At 29.8% G+C, this 17,118-nt stretch overlaps 1 protein-coding gene across 3 annotated transcripts in view; it reads right to left on the bottom strand.

The window, feature by feature from the left end:
- The window catches only part of LOC147075694 (organic cation transporter protein-like), a 128,182-nt gene that overhangs the window by 52,840 nt on the left and 58,224 nt on the right, over positions 1-17,118 (bottom strand). The window contains exon 1 of one of the 3 annotated variants that reach the window (XM_085942009.1): positions 10,830-10,961. The exons of the other annotated variants lie outside the window; for them this stretch is intronic. The gene's annotated coding sequence lies outside the window, so the exon portion shown is untranslated. Of the gene's footprint in view, positions 1-10,829; positions 10,962-17,118 lie in introns of those variants that run through there. 3 annotated transcript variants of the gene reach the window in all.

Below are 17,118 nucleotides of genomic sequence, written 5' to 3' on the forward strand. Positions count from 1 at the left end.
TACTAGTCTGTAATTTCCTGCCATAAAACATCTATCATCCAACCCATTATAAGTATACAACATAAAATGTTATTTTATATTTTTATAAGATTATATTATATACATATCGCTAACAATATGGAAAGCCTTCAAAAAAGGACCAAAACTATTACTAAAACTTTTACGTTTAAGTTTATGTAATGTTATAATTATTATTGAAAATTTTATGAGATGGAAAAGAGCCATATAATGTGGAAAACTGAAGATTTCTATGTTCGTTCATAAGCGGAGGATATGATCTTCCACTTAGTGAGATTATAAGGAAATGGATAGTTCTTACTAATAATACTTAGTAATACTTGATACAGCTCACCATATAAACGAAACACGTGTCGTTAATAATTTTATATTGTATTTGGTGAATACCATCGTAAATTGAATTATTGTCATTTGGATGTTTTTTTATATAATCAATAATAATATTACCCATGAGGTAGTACTATTTTTGTATACATAATGGGTAGGAACTGTCATAAGACTCATAAGTTAATAACCATATCTTAATAATTGGATCCGTCAATAATAATATGATTACGTATAATCGTGAAACTAACATTTATTAGTTAATATCAGAATGGAACAAAGCAAATTAATACGGTACGCTAATGATCCTAGTAGATGCGGTGTTTCCTCAAATGTGGTACTTGTACCACTGCTATTACTTAAAAGTAATATATGCGAAGGATTTAAAGTGGTATGTGGTTGAACTTTTGTTTAGTAAAACATGTTTCCCTTATCTGACAGCTTTAGAGCGAAATTATTTATAACAAAAATATTAGCAAATATCATTATGCATCATAATGAACTGTTACAATCGTTATAAAACCCTTCATGACATCAATGTTTTTGTTGACAAAATTGAAGTTCGCTAGTGTAAGCTGCAAATCCGTCTCTAAAGAAGTATAATCACGTAGTAAGTTTGGGAAGCACTGCCGTAGTATATTACAGTTAAATTAAATTATTTTACCTTTATTCATTGTCATTATCATGATGAAAATTTAATTTATTGCAATCGACATTTTGCCATTTTATGGAATTTAATGACATACCGTCGTTGCGCCTGCAAAATCCGACAAACATTTTTTTTGCGAAAATTGGTATTTTACGCTATGTGATAGAACAACACACAGCGGATAGGCCTGTAAAACCCGTTTTCTAATATCAAAGCTAGTTTAGAAAAATTCAAAACAAGCTATGTATTTTCATTTAAAAAATGGCTTCAAAATACTCTATGAAGAGTCCGTTCACATATCGCATTTTAAACTAAAGGAAAAAAACTGACTATTGCGCCTGTTAATGACACATACCGGAGTTTGCGTGCCGAGTCTAGCTTCAGAACGCGCGTTTTATGGTCAGTCTTGTTGTGATTTGAAGCCAGGGAACTCATATCTTTTCTTAAACTATACAAACAGTGTGAATTTACACAGAACCGAAAGAATTTGACAAGTCTAAGTTTGAACAATTACAATCCCTTAAGTTATATATGCATCGAGATTATCATTTCTTTTACGATAATCTCAAATACTAATTTTGTTAATTCCATAGGTACCTACCTACTTACCTTTTTTATTTTTTTTAAATATAACAATAGCTATAAGAATAAAGTTTAGTTTACTAGTAGGTAGGCATTATGACTGTTTATTAATAGGCATTATTAAGAGGTTGATTTGTTTTGTTAAAATGTTAAGATGATTATTATTGTATTATTATGTATCTTGTGTTGCTTAAGAATATTACTTGGTTTGTAATACTAGTTACAATTTTTTTCTTATTTCGATAAATAAAACGTCATTTGTCAAATTTGTTTAATTATTTATCCATCCTACTCTGAACACATATTTTTATTCCCCCTTCACTTGATAATTACTTATTTATATGTCAAATTTTGGTTGGGAAGATAAAGGTTTGTTCAAAACAGACTTTTGGCTTTGTTAAAGATGTTTTACGCATAAAGTCAAACATCATTAAATTATGGAATTATTATTGTAAAAACCCGGTGTAAAATGCGCTGTCTAAAATACACGTACTTACAATCCGCTAAGTGCTGCCCCAACCACAAAGCGGATTAAAAGACCCAAATAAAATCAGCTATGTGTCTTTCAGCCACAAAAAAAAATATTACGACCAAAGTGCTAAATATTGTATTATAAAAAATCATTTATACTGAATCCGAAGTAAGGATCTAATTTTCGGTTTACTTACTTTGAAAAAAACGTGAGTCATTGTTGAATAAATCAGTTTTTTCCTTCTCCTGAACAGTTGTGTTTTTTTACATAGCGGATTTTGCAAGCGCGGCGACGATACAATGAATGATAGGTATTTCACAAAATAATAATAATAAATAGCATGGTGACAGACGTTCCAAAATTTATATGTCATAACATGGAAAATGATATATTTTGATGATATTCTTGAGAATTTGTTTTAGTCAGATATGCGGAAAAATGATTTAATTGCTAATAACAATGAATGTGCAGATATTCAGGCTTCATAACTCAAAGAACAGAGCATTTTTGGACAAATCACACATCGCAGTAATACCTGTAGTATATTAAAATAGCTAAGTAAAAGCCCCTTGGATCGACGAGATGAATCAAGTTTAGCGGAAGTACACTATGCAACAGAAGACTGAAGACCACGAGGAGTGCAGACGGAGAGGCCTTCAACCAGCAATGGCTGACATGATAATGCTAACATTGATTTATTGTCAGACTTTTAAATTGAACATGCGTGAAAAAAAAATATATCAATATAAAATGTACATTTAGAAAAGTTCAAGATTAACAAAATATTTCAACAGAATAATCATAATATAAATAATAAATTTGATTATGATAATAAAGCGCCCGCAACGAATGAGTGGTATAAATGTCCGCTCATAAAGTCGTGGATTTCAGGTTTGAATTCGAATCCCGGGTCTGGAAAATTCACATGTTATTTTTCAAAGAGTGTTTAAACCTAGAGCATGGGCATAATGGTTGAGCAAGTTTAGTGGTTAACATTCATTTCTCGTTAAAGCAAAATCTGTTAAGAAACCTCTTCGAGGCGGCCAAAATATATATTGGATTTTTTAGGCAATGAATGAAAAATAATATGAAAGCTATATATTCAAACATCTTTAAGCGAAAATAAACTCTGTTTTGCCACTCCCGAAAAATCGACTTTTTGTAGATACGTTGTTGTGTTAATTACGGGACGGTATAATAGAATCGTTCTATTAATACTTATGTTAAATCGAATTTAAAAATCAAAACATAAATTGTATTTAGTTCACTATTGTGCTAATAATTAGCGTTACCAAGTAGAACATTTTTCTTGACAAATCCTGCATTTTTAATGGGCCACTAGCTTTTTGACTATGACGTTTAATCCAAAGTTTTTTGACACCGCTGTTTGCTTAAAACTTTTCATAAAAATCTATAACTTTAGACCAGATTCCTTTAAAAATCAGCTTAGCAATAAAAAACATATTACAATACTCAATTGACTACCAAATTTTATATCTACATTAATAGTATTTAGTCTATGCCTAATTTATTAGTTGGGAACACAGAACAGATAATAAATAGAATACCAATAGGCTATATTCAATACGCCGCATGGTGAAGCAGGCTTTTGAATGTGTGAGTGTCCTACGAAAATGAAGCATGCATTATGCACGTACAATAGTGTGTGTAATACACCAACATTAAATGAGCGTAAATGCATAAGCCGAGAGCAGTTTTTAGTATTCGACGTTAAACGTATTCTAGACACGTGTGTAAGTTTAGCCCGGATTAATCCTTACTCGGGTCGGTTACCTGCTATTGCCTTACCCGTTGTGTATTTCAGTTCCCATTATTTCTGAGTTCCCTGGTTGGGAAACAAGAAATTCTTCTTTTTTTAATCCTGTAAAAATCTACACTTTTTTCTGATACCTAGTTTTTTTCTTGTATCTTCATATCTGAAATATTCTTGTGAATGACAGTTTGTAACATTACTAATAATACGTACATTTAACTACTTCAATACTGTGAATACCTATATAAATATTGTTTTCCACGTCACATGCTCTCCTGACTGAATCATAATTATATATATTACATAATATATGAAAACACTAATTAATAGATACCTATGTAAAATAATAATCAATCAATAATAAACGATGTGCCTATTGAGACTTCGATACACCCAAATAAATATCAAATATCTTGTACAGTAACACTAATCATGAATAGAGTAAATGGATAGTAGGTACATTATCCTTTTAATTGATTTACACAACACGCACCAATCAATTAATTAGTCTGCTCATTCTTTTTATACACACAGATGTCTGTAACAGTAGTAAATGATTACATAAATGAAAACATTATATAAATTCTATTCTCAACTGAAAGTCGATCAAACACCGTCTGGGTGTAGACGAACAAACATGTTATTTCCGTGTCATATTAATATGGCAAACAGGCACACAATTTGGAAGAAATTGGGACATTATCCCAGAAACTATACTAAAGTGCGTAATCACCGGTTACCCTAACTATACATCTACATGAAAATTTTAGACGGAAAAAAAAGAAAAATAATAATGCAACTAGACGGATTTTGTGCTGGTTGATAGTGGGTGGTTACTCTCTATAGGGGAGGTAAAGGCCGAATTTGGTTAATATATTAACCACTCACATAATGGTCTGTAATTTCAAATCTGGTTATGGTAATGACACTCATAGTATTTCAAAAGTTTGTCAAGAATGCTCTTTGGTTAATACAAAGTCCAACCGACATGAAGTTGGCATTTATTAGGGGCTGCAAATCAGTGTGTATATCGAAAAGTCAAAATATTAACATTTGCCCATTTAGTTTTGAAGTTGACTTTAATGTTGTTAAAAATATTTTACCATATTAATTAATATTTTGCAGCATAGTTTTTTAGTTGTTTCTATTAACGCTTTCGCTGCTGAATAGATAATGAGATTTTAATTGCCCCCTTTAAAATGCACGTTAATTACATCGATCGGCCGCCTGGTCATTACGCACCGTGTGCGTCTTCCGCGTCCAAAGTATTAAGATAATAATTTTTTATCGTAATATATTTTTATTTTTCATGAGTACATTTGGGATCGGGAAATTTTTCAATTTATTTATTGAGACATAGTAAATTTTTGCTTTTTTATGAAATAATCCTCAACCATTTCAGAGGTCGCTATAATTTCTTCTGTTTTGTTTCAGAAAATATGAATAAAATTACATATACCTTTGAAGAACTTGATAATATGAATCAAGATTATATTTTTGAACTGCTTGATAGCATAATAAATGAAAAAGCTGTTCTCGTACATATTATATTCATTGGTAAATATAATGACCAAAGGAAATTTTAGTTTTTCTGAATTGTTAATAAATATTTATTTTTATTACCAAATTTACTTCATTTATATAAGTATTTCAAAATATCATAGTTCAGTTCTGAAAGCAAAAAAATATTTACCCTACAAAGGGTATTAAGAGGAAAAATGAGTCCTCTGTCACCAGGCAAGAATTCAAGAAACACTATATTTTACTTTACAGGTGGCCCGCAGATATGACAAAACTAGAAAGGCTTTCTGAGGTCGGAGAGGACAGAAAAAGATTTCAATCCAGGTGGAAGGACATAATCAATGGCACGGGTTACCCACTGGCATAAGCCCCTCGAAGACTGGCTAAACTTACGTCTACGTTGCGATTCTTAGCCATGAGGCTCCAACGGATTATATGAAAATTTATTATCCAGATTACAATATTATTTTTTCTTTTTCTTAAATGGACAGCTGATGCAAAAAATCTACAAAATTCTTACAACATGCATACTTAGTCTGGGTAACTGGCTGGCGCCGCAGGTAAACCGAAATAATTTTATTAATTTTTAGATTATACGAAATACAAAACCTAGTCTTTGAAGCAGTCTCATGCAATATTTTTTTTAACTTTCTGCTTTTTAGAACTATGGTACTTATATTAGAACGCTCGTCTTTGAAACTCTTGGTATGGGTTCGATTCCGTGATTGATAAATTACATTTTTTTCAAGAAGTTTTGAGCCATACCAATATGTCCAATGATCGGACGAATCGATAACATTCATTTTACATAAAGTATTTGCGTTACCCGCACCTTATGGAGCCCTATAGACTCTGAAGAAGGAGCAAAAATGGTATAAAAAAGAATCGCCCATTACCCCTACGTTATGTCACTGTAATTAAAAATCTTTGAATAACATAGATAGGTATTTAATAATATAGTCGTAATAAGTGATGTTTAATAAATTATATATGTGATCAAACCTATCTCAACATTTTATCGCAAGGTCATCCTTTTCAGGGATTTGTTAAAGATAAAATTGATATAATGTAAACACAAGCAGTATTACCTACGTTTATTTTCTCTATTAACACAACTATATGCATCTAATAATAGTACTATAAGTGGTAAATTATAACGTTTTATTTAATACAAAATATATTATGAAGGAAATTATATATATCTACATATATATGTATATTCTTTTTTTAATTTGTTATCAAAACATTTCACAATTCGCTCGATCTTTAATCTTGATAAATGATATAATATTAATTCAATTATTGATGATACATTATCAGTATATAATTTCTAAAGATCTAAATATCGTCAAACACATCTCAGACTTTATTTATGACTATCACAACGTAATTAAATCAGCGTTGACGTAATACGTAACAATGATTTATTTGGTATTGCCGTGTCTATTATACATAGGTCCTAGGTTATAAATGTAATTGAAATCCGAGATAGAATTATAAATACCGAGAATTCGGGACTAATATTCTTGATTTTGAAATTGGCAAAAGCATGAAAATATGTTCTCCAACTTTATTTTGTGTTGTAGTTACATGATTATATAATAAATATATATAATACTTATGTGAATTTTGTTAATGACAAAAATCCTTATAAATACACGTTTAATGGCATATTTTACTATGATTTAGAAGATAATAACTAATAAGTTTAATATATACATATAGTTATTCTGAATCAACTATATATTAAGATTGTAGGTAGCTTGGTATGACAAAAAAATAGTCATTTTTTAAATAATATAACATAAGATATCATCTCTATTGGTATATTAAAAAAAAACGGTATTTAAATATTTTAAACAAGCAAAAAAAAATTTTTTTTTAATACCGTCTTTCACTGTTAATAAAAGATATACAATAATTAACGCTTTTATTGTTTCAATATTTGACGCAAACTTTTTCAGTTGAGGCATGGTCTAAAAAGACCGTGGCTAGGTGATGCGCGGATTGCGGGTCGCTGGTGTAAATGACGCATGCCGAACGAAATATAATTTGTCAAATAAATCCAACATGCGTCCATTGATATGTTTTCTTTTTCAAGTAAATGGGTAACGTTTTTAGTCATCTTTACACGATTTAAGAATTAAATCCGTCGCCATCACGAAACAAATTGACGTATTGACACCTCTACGTTCGCTCTCCGAATGCCAACGAGTCTAAAATTTCGTCGCGCCTATAGTTGAAAATTATTTGCCGTTTCACTGATGTATCGTCTTAAATAACTTCTCAACGTTTTTGATACATAATTAAACGGAAATTTGAAATGGTTGTATTCAAGGAAATCTACCAAATTATTCATATAATTTTTTGTTTTAGTAATTGTACCCATACAGGGGACATTAAAACCGTCAAATTCTTCCTTTTCTCATATGGTTCTATGCAAAGAAGTCATTTAATTATCAGTTACAAAATAATAATATGAATACTTTGAGCTATCATGTTAATAGTGCTAAAATAGGAGTCCGCTGAAAATATTGCCGTTAACCTTCATCATTCTATAAGGTTTGAACATAAATATGTGAAAAACACTATTTTGGCTAGTGATTTAATTAATCTTTCGCATTGCAGATTCATCTATACCAAACATAACACTAATCACGCGTGTCCCCTGATCTGTCTTTACCTGGGCTACACAGGAGATAAAAAAGGGCTACTATAATTGATAAAAAATCACATATTATATGAGTAATAAACTAAAACAAAAAATTGAAGAGAGATGCCGTGATCTTTTATTTAGAAACAATGCTACCAACAAAGAGAATATTAATGTTGCTATAATCACCAATTTAACCATGCTAACATAGTTCTAAAATCTCTGTCAAATATTGGAATACAAATCTACGTATTAATATTATGATTCCCTCAAGAAATAGTCCAAATTATTTGTTCTCACTTATTCGAGTAACTAATATGTATTCAAAGTAAAAACCAGCTGATGGTTCATTACGTTAGATAGGAATCGTTAGGTGTTTAACATCAAACTTGTCTTTAATTGCTTTTTAAATATTATTTTACTTTAACATTAATTATACATAGTATGCACTGTCACCAGATAACGATACTAGTGCGTCGCCTCTGAACAATTTGTGTTTTACGCAGTTCGAGTTAACTTCAAATTTTATTTAATATTTTGTTTCAGTATGTGTAAATGGTATAAGATTTCTGAATCCGCGTCGTGATATCACCTTCGCCATAATAACCCATCCTACGAACGATTATGTTTTACTTTTTACAAGCTTTGTTTTCAGCATTCATTCGGACGCATCTATAATATTAGTAGATAATTAAATAATTTGTGGGGCATATAAACTTTTTAGTTTTATAATTTTTGTAACCTTAAGTTCTTTCAATTTTCATATTATGTTTACTTCACAATAATCCCTACTCATGTGGCGGTCTTTTCAGCAAATAGGAACCTCCTGTCGGTCCTCTTATACTTTCCAAGGAGTGCCAGATAATGGAGGTATCAGCACCTGAATCATGTTTTAGGAATACACGTAGATATTTAATTATATAATGTTATGTGGAGTTATCGCAAATCTAGATTTATCTTATCTTAAGAAACGATTTTCTAAATTTAAGTTAGAATCCAAATATATGAAACGGTGGTATCTATTTATGGGAAACTCCGACTAACAAAGTCTAATACCGATAATAATAGAGCAGTATCTATTATAAACAGACCAAATACTACCACGTATATAGAAACGGGATAACAATGTATATATTTAAAAGGAGAATACCATAAAAGAAAACTTCCGATAAATCAAAATTAGGGTTATTAAACCTATTTACTTACCTAAATTATAATTGATTTAAGTTTTGTACTATTCCATTTGAGTCGTTTTTTGCGACCCAGGTTTCGCCTTATGGCATCTTCAGGCACTACGTGCACTCACCAAAAGGTAAATACACACTGACAAGGAATACAATTAATTCTAACTTATATAATAAATTAATACAATAAAGTAGGTAAAAACTTTATCACCCACCTATTAAGTCAACAAATTATGAAGTGTTTGTGAAAAACCCCTATCACCAATAATACACTAATTAATAGGTGTATACATCGACATACCCTAATAATAGATCAATAAATAAAACATTCAAGAGGACTAAAATCTTCAATACCAGAATTTTAATAGAATTTAAATTCAAATCGCTCAAGTACCTTCGGTCGACAGTATTAATAGATACTATTTACCTCTATTTTTTATTGTGAAAATGGTTACAATAAAATATCTTGTAGTTACAAAATTTTATTTATAAACCAATCATTATTTATTAAATTAATCAATAATATAATGCAGTTACACCATGTATTGACAGTTAACACAATAAAAGGAACCAATCATTGAAAGAATTCGTGTTGCTATAGTTTTATAAAGGCGTTAACGTATGCTTTTACAATGTCTTTTATCTAAAAGCTATTAACGATATGATAACTAAATGTACGTATTAAGTGTTAAATATATGATATATATTTTTTTCACTGAAAATTGTATTACTTGATAGAAAGACATTGTATTATTTTGTCATAAATATAATGTGAAAATAAGTACGAATAAAAAAAATATATTACTCACATAAAGATAAAATACCAAAACAGTTTAAGGCTGTCCTAGACAGACGCGCGCCTTAGACCATTGACGTATATAAAGACATGACGCGGTAGCAATTAATAGTGCACGGACAAAATATATGGCGTTTAGTGTATGTACATACCATCCAAATTATTATTTCTCTATTTTCCCACACATAATTTAGAATATACCTAAGAATATTCATTTTTTTTTATATTTACCCCCAAACATCAATTATTTTTGTAATTTATTTTGGTTATTTGTTTACGAAAGCTGAAATAATGCTGTGATTTTTATGAAAATTACCAGCTATGAATAATTATAATAATGTTATTACAATGTTCAAAACTAAAAAGATGGTGCCTAGTCATTTTTGATTGAGCATAAAAACATACGTCAGATACTCGTAGCATGGTTATTAGTAAATGTCTGCAAAATTTTACTATTAAATATAATATTATGTCTTAGGAAAAAATTATTTACTTAAATTTGTGTTTATCTCAAAACTATTATTTTGTAGCTTCGCCCTTGTCACCCTAAGCCCCCGAGTTTAAAGATGCGTCTTCGGATCCTATTTGGTCCAAGATTTTTTCTAGGATTTAAGAGATCTTAGTTGTTTTCAAATTATGGATTTTCAATGAGGAGTGCTACATTACTAAATCTTATGTAAATTTAAGTATTGAATAAAAACAAATTAACAAATAATACATTATAGCATTTTTATTCAAACTTGTATGCTTTATAGAATATAAATAAACCCAAATTCATGTGATTTTCCCGAATGACTTTTAGTAATTGGTGCAAATAGCCTTAATATAATAAGTCCGTAAGTATGATTTTGCTTACCTTAAAATGTTGATTATGACTGCGACAAAATAGAAGATTATTGTTACAACGAATATATCTCTTTTCACACATATAACTTATAAACCATTTCACAATTTGTTTACCAAACAATAAATCGTTCTGCTCCGTGACTGTAAAAATATTTCTAAATTATTATACAATTTTTGAACAGCTGTTATTTTATACAAGTTAATGAATTGTTCACACTATATTTTTATCTTATTACACTAATTATTGTTTAACATAATATTATCACACTGCAAGCGAGAAGATGTTTATTAAATCACTTTGTTTTAGAACGATATTATAAAACACGAACTCTTGTATATACAAAGAATGTATCTTATGGCAGTTTTAACTAACGATTGTTTGTCATAGAGCGAATTGAATTAATCCAACTGCCGCATCAATTGTTTATCAAGGGAAGAAGCAATTTATAATATTGTCAGTAATATTTTAAAACAGTTTTATTAAAAACATGTTATATTTATTTAAGTATACATTGCACGGAACTGTGCACTTCATCAGCTATACATTGAATGTATTGTTACATGATACAAAAAAATATTTAACACAAATGAATTAGTTGATTAAGAAGCTTCAAAGTTTCGTCACAATTTTCGAATGATTTTTTTTTGCGGATACGTCAATTTTTTTAAATCGCGTAAAGGAAATTTAAAGACCGTATTACAAGTATCAATGGTCCGGCACAAACGTTGGCAGTGTACTGTCGATCGCAGTTCTGTACTTGACTTTACGCGGCAAATCAGCGATGTAGGTGCGATCTGATTATATCGTTAGGGACTCAACACAAAGTGGGAGCAGTGAAGTTTTTTTATAAAATTAGTACGCGGAACCATCAATCACAAACCCTATCGATGGTGACTTTTCCATGTCTAAACAGGTGATGAAAACCATATTTTTAATAATAATTAATTATAGGTACCCTTTATTATCCTTTAAAATAATTTTCAATATGATATTTTTCTATTATTGAAGCTTTAGATTATAAAATTGCAGATGCGCCCACAATAGCCGAGCGGTAATATGTCGGCGTATAATATCATTGGTCTCGGATTCGAATCTCAATCTGGCAAATTCACATGTTATTTTTCAATACGTGTTTGGGCTAATAGGTTGAGCAAGTCGCTAATATACATTTCTCATAAAAACAAAAAAAAACTGTTAAAACAATCTCTATTCTATGGAGGCCCACATGACCCTCTTATGTTTGAACTTGATAATGTAATATACCTAATGCAATAAAATTGTGGATATATTGTATGTTGAAGTTATTTATATGTTACAAAACTTAAAGTCGAAAATTTACGAGTATAATACCTACTATTTACGACAAAATATGTACACATGTCGTAATCAATTGAGTGTCCATACTCGATAACATTCATTGCCGACATTTTTTTCGACCACAATTATTAATTATTCTTCCCGCTCATGATTCTTCGATCCCACAATTCTCTGACAGGAAAATTCTTCGTTGCATACCTACACTGAAAAAAGCGTTTTTGATAAAAATGTGATTGTTTTCATATTTTGTAATGACATTCTCGCGAATTGTTTTACAATTGTTAAAACTGTTTCGTTTGCGTTTTTACTCGTAGTTATTTTATAATAATTTTTAAAATTTGTTACATAAAAATAGCGTTGATAAAATAAATCTTAAACAATACGATATAATAAAAAGAACATATTTAACGAAAGTCACATTTCCGTCAAACTCTTTCTTCAATATACCTACGTCTCCAGTTGATATATTTATTAATAGTTTATAAACAGTCTTTCTTTCGGATATAATAATAAGATCTAGAACAAACGAAAAAATATTGAGACTGTATCAAGTACTATAACACAAAAGGCTAATTTTACTCCCCTTATTAGTGGTCCAATCACTTGGCGTGAGACATATAAATTTATTTTGAAACCTTTAGTTTATACTAACAAATTGTTTAAGGCTATACCTCAGTTGAGGCATGGTCTAAAAAGATCGTGGCTAGGCGATGCGCGGATTGCGGGTCGCGGGTGCAAATGACGCATGCCGAACGAAATATAATTTGTCATATAAATCCAACATGCGTCCATTTATTGTTCTATTAGTAACAATAATAATATATTCCTTGACATTTTTTTCTTTTTCAAGTAAATGGGTAACGTTTTTAGTCATCTTTTCACGATTTAAGAATTAATACCCCCGTCGCCATCACGAAACAAATTGAATTTTAATCACACCTCGACGTTCGCTCTCCGAATGCCAGCGTAGTTGAAAATTATTTGCCGTTTTACTGATGTATCGTCTTAAGTATATAAACAAAATACCAAAACTCGGTTGGTATATACTCATTATATCCTAAAATAACTATCAAAGCTAAAATTGACTTTGATTCTTATCATCAAACATCTTAATAACCGTTATAATTCAAACATTTATCGTTATCTATAAACTTTATTTGAAAATGAACGAGAACCTATTTAGCTAGATTTTAAACACAAAATAATCCAACTGGCAATATAATACAAGAATAAAACTAGCGCGGAATATATTTTTTTTATTTGCTGTACAATTCGATGAATGCATCTTTATGAGAAATGGGTGTTCTTGGGTTCAAATAACATAATAACAAGAATTTACAAACCGGCACGTTACCGCTCAGTCATCGTATGCGGCATATATGTAAAATTATATATTATTTAACATCTAATCGTAGATGTCGATGATAGTTTTATTTTAATTAAATATATGGCAGGATTTACAATGCATATTCATTGATCTTGGAAATCGATCAAGACGAGTGGATAAACCGAAAGAATAAAGTAGAATCCATTTAATATTATAATTTCATACTTTTTCTTTTTGTGTTGATTTTTCCTTATTAATATCAGGTTATCAGATATTTTCAATTCATTAGCTCATTTTTTAGGATTACCAATGATTCATTATTTATTAACCACAAATTCTATTTATGAATATTTGCTCATTTATATCAAAAAATATCCCACAATTATTAAACCAACGACCATAGTAACTTTACCATCAAAAATGTATATATTATTCATTTAAATCTTCGTTTATTTTTCTGACCTATTATTTATTAAAATTAAATAGTTTGGCGATGTTTGTATCGATTTAAATACTCTAGTGTAGATTTACTACGGCCATCTAGCGATATAATATGAAAGGATAATCATTATTCACTGTCAGTTTATCTATATTATAAGTGTTTTGAATAATCAATACGTATTTAAAAACATTTAAAAGGAAAATATTTTTTCCAATACAAAGTAAAACTTAACTCATTGACCGCTGACGGTACAGCTGTTGTGCCCTCATTAGGGGGCCAATAGATATAATTAGCATGTTATTTAAATTTGGTAATTAAATAGTAATTAAATGCCCCCCGGTGAAATAATCAATATATAATGGGAATTATAAAATTTGCATTCGATTACATAATGCGTTAACCTTATTATTACATTTTTATATCGAATCAAGCATTGGTAGGATCATTATACTGAAGCTAAATTTGATATACTTAAATAAAAAATCAAATTAAACAAAATTTTATTTTCCATAATAATCGGAGTTTTTTTTAATTAAAGCAATACATTAAATCTGACATGTTCAAAAATTTAAGTTATAAAAATTATCATAAAAAAATAAAGACGTAAAAAGTTCAACAATCGCACATTTTATTTAAAAAAATCATAAGCTTATCTTTCAATATTTATTAGTTGTTTTCGATACATACCTATTAATTAATTAAAACACTATAATATTATCACTCAAACGTATTAAACTGCATATTTCGTGTCACTCGCTAGGTGACCAAATCGTAATGCTACATAACAACACTACCACTGTGCTTCGCCGTAAATCAACAAATAATATAATAGTAGTGAAATTTAATAATAATATTCTTGCCGAAAACACACTTATTTTTATTTATTGTTTTATATTATTTAACAAATATTATAGGTATAATAATAGTGTTAAAAACACGTCACGTTCACATTATCACAAGTACTTATCCGTAATGACACTGTTATAAATGGGTACCTTTTGCACAAATCATACATTATAGATATCTACATCTTTATATTATTTTATTTTATATTATATTATGGATCTGATTGAATCAATAATAAAAATATATTTTTGTAGTATTAAAGAATATATAAGATAATAAATTATTTTACTTTTTTACACTTATTGCGATAAATTTATAATATATTCACGAAATTGAATAAAGCCAAATTAACATTTATTGAAACCAAAATGAATTGTCTACTTTTATTGTCTAAAAATGACGTCCGTCTTGACAACACTCAAACATCACAATGCATATTATTTTGACTTGTTGTCCTTTATATAAGTAGATATAATGCGTCTGTTAAGCTCGGAGAGTAAAACAATTTATTTAGCTGTTATCACAGATTATAATGTTACGCTTTGTTGCCATGATTGTAGCAATTTGGTATTGTTCATTAAATGATTTGAATAATTAACAGAATCACCACTTTAAAATAAACACTATGTGATTTCAATAAACACCGTCATTACATTTTTTTCAAATACAGGGCCACAAACTTTGGTCACATTATTTTCAAGGGGTCTCCGATTTACTCCGGTCGAGCAAACGTACAAATTTTGATTTAATTACCATTTATCTAATTAATTACAATCTGACCATAATAACGCGTTAGTACTTTCAAGGTATAAAAAGGGTAATTTTAAATATTTTATTTCAGGATTATCTTACGGAAGACATTCTTACGAATACCTAAACCAGATGTAGGCAAACTGCGACCCTAATGTCTTATTTACAATTAAGTGTGGCCTTTTGAATACAATACCAAAATAGTAAAATAAGATTAGCCAACACCATACACAATAATGTTATTAACAGGTTGGAAAATACACAAACCAAAAAATTATATACTTATGAAGTATAATTACTAATATAGTAAATAATAACGAAACTCAATCACTGAATCGTAGGCAATAATAAAATTTGTCTATTGATATTGACATATACCTAACTATTTAAAATTTATGAAAATGCATTTTTAAATTTAACTTTTACATAATATCAACCTATATAATTAGATTTTTACAAAATAAAATACTTTTTTACGTGCACCTAATTGAATATTTTTGAATGCAGCCTTATTAGGTTACATCCAACTTAATGCGACCTTCCATCGTAAAAAAGTTCCCCACCAATGACTAAACTAATAGTTTTGCTTTGTGCGGATAAAACTATGTAAGGTCGAAAATATCAACTTCACAGAAGGGCACGTTTTAAAAGTTACTTAAAATCGGATCAAAGGGAAAGCTGAAAAAGCTCTAACCTCGCGTGTACATTATCGAGCGGACGAAAGCTCTCAACTTGGAGTCTCATTGTCTTTCCAAGAAAATTCCTTCTCGCTTAATGTTAAGTCAAAAGGTTGGAAACGTATGCTGTAATAGATATTATTTGTGGAAAAAACGTTTGTTCGAAGCCAAAAATTCTGTTTCCAGTTTTTAAAAGAAGTCCTTATCCATTATCATGTTTTTTCAGTATTTTGTCATCTTACCATAGAAAGGCTCACCACCCCTGACCTACACTATTGGGTGATATTCACATGAAAAAATAAAATGGTAAATATTTAAATTTATTGTAACTTGAAATCCTCACTTTATCTTATGATGGATTATTAAAATAAAATAAATATATAATAATAGCAACACGAATTTACTACGAAACAAGATTATCTTTTAATTAGTAATGTAATTGATTTTAAAACTTACTTACCAATACAATAATAGTACTGTACAATCTTGAATTTATAGTATTATTTATAATCTTGATTTACAATGTAATCGAGAATAGTTAAAGTTTATTTTGTATGATATAATGTTATACATACGTCAAATAACATTAAATATCAGCAGCTGATTGACCGGTGGTTGGTAGTGGCGACTATTTGCGGACCCAACCATTACCGCAGAAAATCGCAAGGGTTCGACGCAACCACGCTGCGCGTGCGTACGTTTTGTAGAATCAGTATGAGAAATGCAATTTGAAAAGTGTAGCAATCACATTTGTCTGTGTCATCACGTGGTCAGAGCCATTTCACACGTATAAATGAACGCGATACTCGTGTGTCCCCGTCTGAACGCGCCCATTCAGTTGTGTAAATGCGGAATCTCGCCACGCCGGTGGGGCCACACAAGTGTCCCATGTGAACTGGGTCTTAGTCAAATCAATAGCTACAGATTAACCAAAAGATA

Source organism: Rhyacophila brunnea, unplaced genomic scaffold (assembly GCF_057557595.1).
Source record: "Rhyacophila brunnea isolate RB1 unplaced genomic scaffold, BYU_Rbru_1.0 scaffold_14, whole genome shotgun sequence".
Classification (NCBI taxonomy): Eukaryota; Metazoa; Arthropoda; class Insecta; order Trichoptera; family Rhyacophilidae; genus Rhyacophila; species Rhyacophila brunnea.